General features: G+C 28.6%; 1 long non-coding RNA gene across 2 annotated transcripts in view; it reads left to right on the top strand.

Annotated features, from left to right (window-relative positions):
- Positions 1-844: 844 nt before the first annotated feature.
- Positions 845-7,087, top strand: part of LOC136796036 (uncharacterized) — a 146,781-nt gene continuing 140,538 nt past the window's right edge. For both annotated transcript variants that reach the window (XR_010843732.1, XR_010843731.1), the window contains exon 1: positions 845-988. This is a non-coding gene — a long non-coding RNA (uncharacterized lncRNA). The remainder of the gene's footprint in view (positions 989-7,087) is intronic.

Genomic DNA, 7,087 nt, shown 5'->3' with positions numbered 1-7,087 from the left:
TGAACAGCTATGTCTTCTCTAAGTACATTTTTTTGTACATATTTTAACATAATTTCTTTAAAAGATTATTCATATAATATATAATAAATACATATTTATGTAACTTTTTTTAAGTTATAAAATTACTAATTAACTAGTAATTTATATTATTGCATAATAGATATTTTATAAATGCATATTATTTACATATTTTTTTTAAATATTTGACAATTTATTACCACAAATTTAAGTACATATTTCGGATTTTTTAGCACATAAAAATCCTATCCCTAGTTATAACTAAGTTACGGCCCTGGGTAACTAAAATGTAGAGCATAAAGAATTGAATTATTACAGGTAAAATTTTAAAAACATTATTATTACATAGTTTTCTTTTTTAATAATGTTAGTTTAATCATTTTGATTGATATTTGAATATATAAAATCTTTCTCACTAAAAATTATAAATAATCATCATAAAACTTTTCATAATAATTAATCGTTTTATAAAATTATCTCAATTGTGTTAGCGAACCGGCTTTCACGGGTAGGGAGTTAATCAGTCGAAATAAAAAAAATTACTACTACTTATCTACTCCCATTTCTGATACACCATTACAGTTAGCAAAATCCACCATCATACTGTACGTTAAAAGATTTAGGGTTACCAGACAGATATCAATGGGTCTGGGTAGTTGTGGCTGCAAAGTGAAATATATGGTCACATAATTTAAATATGTGTGAAATTTACTGAACACCTTCTCAAGAAACATCGACGAGGGGAATGCAGCTAAACCGAGGAGTGGGGATAATGTGAGGTGGTGGGGGTATGGCCTGGAGGGGGTAGAGGGGTGGAAGACCTTAGTCAGTGTCAGACTGTAGTTAGCACAGGTTGTGTTTGTGTTGTGCGTGTGTCCGTTTACAAACTGTTGTCGTGGTGTCTAGTGCCTGTGTTTATCAGCTATCATACTAGCTATAGTGTCTCCTAACTTTCCCGCTGTACTCTTAGGTAAGTCCTTTAGTTGAGGCATAACAGAAGAACCTGTTTTATAATAAAGCATTTAAACGTTCACCACGTTGCTAGTGGTGTATTCCTGATAAGCAAACAAATACTATTAGTTATTCAAGGAAATTTTTACTTTTCACCTTTCAAAAAGTATTGGATTCACTTTTATTATTATTATCAATAACAATAAAAGCAACGGCTTAAATTATTCTAAATATTTTTGTATGGTTTGTGTTTATAATAATTACAAATATATTAAAGATAAATAAACACAACTTATACAAGACACATCAATCTTATTGATGTTCTGAGGCATTTATCCGCGTTGAATTCCCGGCGATCCATACATTCTCCTTTCTGTTTTCAGTTTCTATACTTATTCTGATAGATGTTGCTTAAAAATCCTCTTAGGTATATTACAAATGTATGAAAAAAAGTATATCAATAGTTTGTTAAATATGTTCAATGCATTACTTTTATACAGAATATTTTGAAATTTAAAATATTACAGAAATTGAAAAAAAAAATTTTTAATTAAAAAAAGTAATGATTGAACATATTTTCTACCTATACATAAATATAGTAATAATTATTTTTATCTGTAAATTAATGAATACAAAAGATGTATGTTTCGTGAAATTATTTAAAGTTTTATTTTTTAATTAATTTAGTCTGAATTTTAAGAATAAATTATTTTACAGTAATTATAAGTGTATTATTATCAGGTTTGATTATTTATAAATTTAATACTACTTATATTTATAATACACTAATATATTATAATCAAAATTTTAATTAACACTGTATAAAGATAGGTTTTTTATTATACGTTATTGTATCAATTTCTGAAAAACTAAAGGTTTCTTTTTTACTAATTAAAATTTTACAAGTACTTTAGAACTTTTATGTCAATTTATTTCAAAATTTAAATTTTCCCTCGTGAAATAGGTGTTATGAATCAACATTTTCAATAGACATTTAACTATACGTGCTATAATTATTATGAATTATAGTTTTTAAGTAATTTTCCTAATGTGAATACATTGACTTTGTATTACTTGAAAACTCCTAATATGTGTGTGTACAAATATATACATATATTTTTAATCCATAATATCTCTTTATCTGTATATCTTAATTAAATTGTTTCTAGTTTTTAAACATTATTTTTATGCATATTACTGAGTTTGTTTGAATATTAAGTTGGTTTTATTTGAGATTTATTCAATTTAATAAATTCAGGAAATATAAAAATTAAAATTGACTTTTTCTTGTTGTTATCAATTGAAAACAAATTTAAATGTTTTGAATCATGTAGGTAGTATGAAAAATCAATTAAGGAATTTTGAAATTTAGAGATATTTTAAAAATATTATCTCTTAAAGATATATTTTAACATTGAATAAATACTTGACTGATAAGATTCAAAATTTTTATTTTTTATTAATTCGTGATAGCTAAGCCATTAACAACATCACGTAGAAGTTTAATTAAACAATTGATTCAATTTAAAATAAATAAATAAATGAAGATATACGTAATAGGTGACCAAAGGCAATGATGTTCCTTATTATCACTATACCAAGCTATAATGCCTTCAAGGATCAACAATGGTATTTAAATATTTTGTGTTTGTATTTAAAAATATATCATTAAACGAGTATGTAGTTTTTATGATTATTCTGGTATAGACAGAAATTGTGATTTTATATTATTAAAAATAAAAATTTTAAAATAGATTAAAATGATACAAGTAATTATGATTGGTTACTTAGTTATTATTTTAATTTTTAAAAAAACGGTACGTTTATCGTAATTAATCCATTCCAATAAGGAAAATTTAAACAAGCGAATTATATAAGACTAAATGACCCGTGAGAATCTAATTAGACTAATTAAACCAGAATAATTCGTGGAGTTATATTTAGCATTCCATCTGTTCATTGATGGATTCGTTCAACTGTGATAACTGGCGATATTCTGTCTGAGAAGGCTTAGTGAATTTTTTATTGGTTTTATTTCCGACCTGTGTTTGAAATATGACAATAATGTTTATATGTGATTTATTTCTATTTTTATGTATTTGTTTTATTATTATTATTATTTTTTGTAAGTTGTGGATTATCTGATATTGGTGAGAGGTCAATTGAAATATACAGGGATAGAACAGACTGAAACACAAATTTTAACGTATATTTTTTTATCACAAGAAATGTATTTTACGGGTCGTATTAATAAAACGTTGGTTATTTTTTTATAAAGGTATAAATAAAACGAAAAGATATTACAATTTCAACCATAACAGAAGATAACCCAGTTATTTTTGGCATGAAAAAAAAAAAAAAGAAGCTTTTTCATATTATTAGAAAAAGACGAAATAATAGCATATTTGATACTTACAAGAATGCAGAGCATGAACGAAAACACAATTTACGTTTCGGAATACGGCTCTTAGGTTACTGAGAGTATCATATCAACAAAACTGGTGGAAAACGCTATAGGCCTGCCAACTTCTTAACTGCCAGTGTTGTGTGCAGGATAGAATTAGTAATGAACTTACAAGGGTATGATTCTGGAATTCAAACTTAGACAAAGGAATGAGAACCGGATTATTCGACTGAGATAAAATGAGTCCCGGATAAGGTGGAAATCGTTTGATTTTCCTTTAAAACTGCTTTAACTATCATGTAAAAAACCTCGGATAGGACAAAGGAATGAGATTCATGAGCTTCAAGGTTGATTGAAGTTTGGCGATATTGAGATTAAAAAATTAGTAGCCTATGGCCGACTCAAGGCTCAAGACCAAACGTTCGATGCTGATACCACAAATCTACATACATTTGTTCAGTAACGCCCGTCAAAACCCAGATCAGTTCTAACGTAATCCTCCCATCTACACTTCGAGCTGCACTCCGAACATTTATTAAGAATGGCCTATATTAAGTTATAAACAAAATTTGTTTGAGACCTCAAAATAACCTTTTTTTTGAAAGAACGCTCATTAAATACTCCTTTAAGTAAATTTATCGTATTATATTCACTAATATACAGAGGACAGAGTACTTTCTGTGTAATTTTTCCGACAAAAGATCACCAAAAACCCTTTTTGATCTCTCAGAAAATAACATTTCATGTTAGTAAGTTTCATTAACAGAGGAAGTGAGGAAACATGTCATTAACAATCTTTCTCGCGGGCGCTGGAGTATCCTCGTACTTTGACTTTGTTACATGATTGTTGTTATTTTATATCACTGGCTAACAGAGTGCACTCAAGTCTGAATTCCTACAAAAAATGTAAACTGGTATAAAATGTTTTCCACTGAAACCTTCGTATATAAATGAATATATACTATATATTAATGAATATTAGTTATAAATAAATTTATTGCTTACTTTTACAGTGATAAGTATAGTCTCTTAAACTATGGGATGAACCGCGAAAATACAGTATTACGTAAAATATTCAGACCGAAAAAGGTTGAATTAATGGAATAATTTAGAAGGCTATACAACATTGAATTGAGGTAACTACACCCGGTAAATATAATTCATATTATAGTATAATGGTGTATAAGATGGACGTGTAAGGTTGTAGGGCTTTGTAACGAGCGGATCCCTAAAATATTAATAGACGTTGAACCAACGGGTAAACGGCCGAGGGGTAAACCGAATCGTAGATGGGAGGATTGCGTTAAAACTGATTTGGTTGAATTGGGTTTGCAGGGGCATCACTGGAAGGATGTGGGTAGAGAGCGATTGGTCGTATCGGTATCGAACCTTCGGGTTCGTTAGGCCTTAAATTTATTATTTATTTAAAATAGTATGAAGTTTTTTTCAGAAGCGAGGCATCATGGCTTAATCTACAATCTGTTACAATTCATATTTGAAAAATATATTAAAAAAATCATGTTTTTAAAAGTTTTGACCCGAAATTATTCATTCATTATTAAAACTACAACGTATACATTTTTTCAAACTAATAAGCTGTATGCGATAATAATTCCTGAAGATTTTTATTAAATCAGTTATATTAAAATATAGAAAGTATATCAAAAAAATAAATAAATACATAAAAAAAAAATGAGAGAAAACATTAAAATGGTAACTATCAAAACCCTTTTAAATGACGCTGCTCTGTTAGAACCTTTTTACCCAATCTCCCCCTCCTATTGTTTATGACAAGTTAATTAAACTTGTTTCAAAAGAGAATATATATTAAAAAAACAAATATGGACAGACATTAAAATGAAAATGTAATAGAGGAAAACACCTAAGGAAAATATTATGAAATCTGCTAGCTTAATATTAATATTTTTTTAGACTCCATAATTTTCTTTGAACTATATCACCACCTTTCTAATTAATTTTTAAATTTTTACTTTCTGAAGATATTACTTTTAAACTTCTCTCTTATTTTCAAAGAATATAATACAATGCTATGTAACTTGAATGACGGCTTTAAACCGGTTTTATATCCTTATATTCTTTTCTTCTCTTTTTATATGCGGCTTTGGCATTTGCCAGGTCTTTCACAACGATGATTCCAACCTTCCTTCCATTAATAATTGTTGATATATTTTTAAATTTCAATTTAAGAATTTTATTATCTGTTTTGTTTTATTTGTTATTGAAACGAATAGACGTTTGCTCTTTAATATTAATTAATTGCTCTTTAATATATAGAATTAAGGTATAGAGAGAACCTTAAAAATTAAAAAAAACCTTTAAAAAAAATGTTTAGACCGATAGAAGTTCTTTAACCTAACTTAAATCTCGAGAATAAAACTTATTATATTTGGTTTGGGTTTGTTAGTTGAGAAAGTTACATCCTTTTTTATACTATAATGAATGTTTAGCATTTATAGATATCATATATATTTTTTTTTAATTTTTAAATTTTCTCTAGTAAAATAAGGAAAGGACTTATTGAATCTATCATGGAAACATTGTGTTCGGCCAAACTCGGAAGGGTAGGAAGGTTTTACCCACTTCACAGTCACTTCACAGCTCATTTTCGTTTCTACATTTGTGTAAATATAATTTATATTAATTATAGGTGAATAGCATTCATTATTATCACAAAGTCGTTTGACGACATCATAGAAGACACGCTTAGTGAAAACAGTATATTTAAACTAGTGATTGAGAAGGAAAACGAAGTTAATATAGATTTAAGCAAAACAGTATTCCGGATTAAGAAATAAGATATAACTACAGTAAGTAATTAGATAAATTTAAGAATTTTACTATCAAAAATATATACACATACAGATTTTGAAGCAGCACTGAGCTTCATTTCTGACAGTTTTTGACAGTCAATGCTGATTGTTGGATCAAGCATTATATTATGATTAGAGGCCGGACTTTTGTGTAGTGAAAACTCAAGATGTACAAAATCGTGTAGTAAAGATCTAGAAGATGTCAAATTGTTTATAAAACACCCTAATCTATTAAAAATCAACTTTATTGTTTCTCCAAAGCTATTAATATTTACATAGAAAGTTTCTCTAACTTTGTTTGAATTTGAATAAACTCGCTACTCAAAAGTTTTTATTCTTCGACGCCCACCAGATCCACCGGATCTAATCCTCAAAGGTAAAAATGTGAAATGGAATCCTGCCGGTGAAACAGTAAGATACCTGGGAATTCACCTAGATCGCCGCCTTATCTGGAATCACCATATTAACATCAAACTAACTCAAACTTATGCAAGATTAGCAATGCTATATCCTATCCTAAACAGAAATTCCAAACTAAAACCAGAAACAACTGTTCTTAAATTTAAAACAATCCTCAGGCCACTGCTGATGTACGGCTGTGAAGTCTGGGGAGCGGCATCCTTCACGAAAAGGAAAAAACTACAATCTTTTCAAAATAAAGTCCTAAGAGTCGCAGTTAATGCTCCTTGGTTCATAAGAAAGAGCCAATTGCGTCGCGAATTACAAATGGAGTCAATAGAGGATTATATCAAAAAACTGTTCATGAAGTTCCACTCCCAGTTGCCGACAGTTAAAGGAGCAGTGACCTACAACCTGGGAAACCCAACCTCAACCGGAAGACTGAAGCCCAGACTGCTGCAGGACATTCTTTTATAAATTTTTA

Source organism: Halyomorpha halys, unplaced genomic scaffold (assembly GCF_000696795.3).
Source record: "Halyomorpha halys isolate HHAL.00 unplaced genomic scaffold, Hhal_1.1 Scaffold679.1, whole genome shotgun sequence".
Classification (NCBI taxonomy): Eukaryota; Metazoa; Arthropoda; class Insecta; order Hemiptera; family Pentatomidae; genus Halyomorpha; species Halyomorpha halys.
The sequence above is the reverse complement of the archived record's forward strand: the minus strand, read 5'-3'. Positions and strand labels throughout refer to the sequence as shown.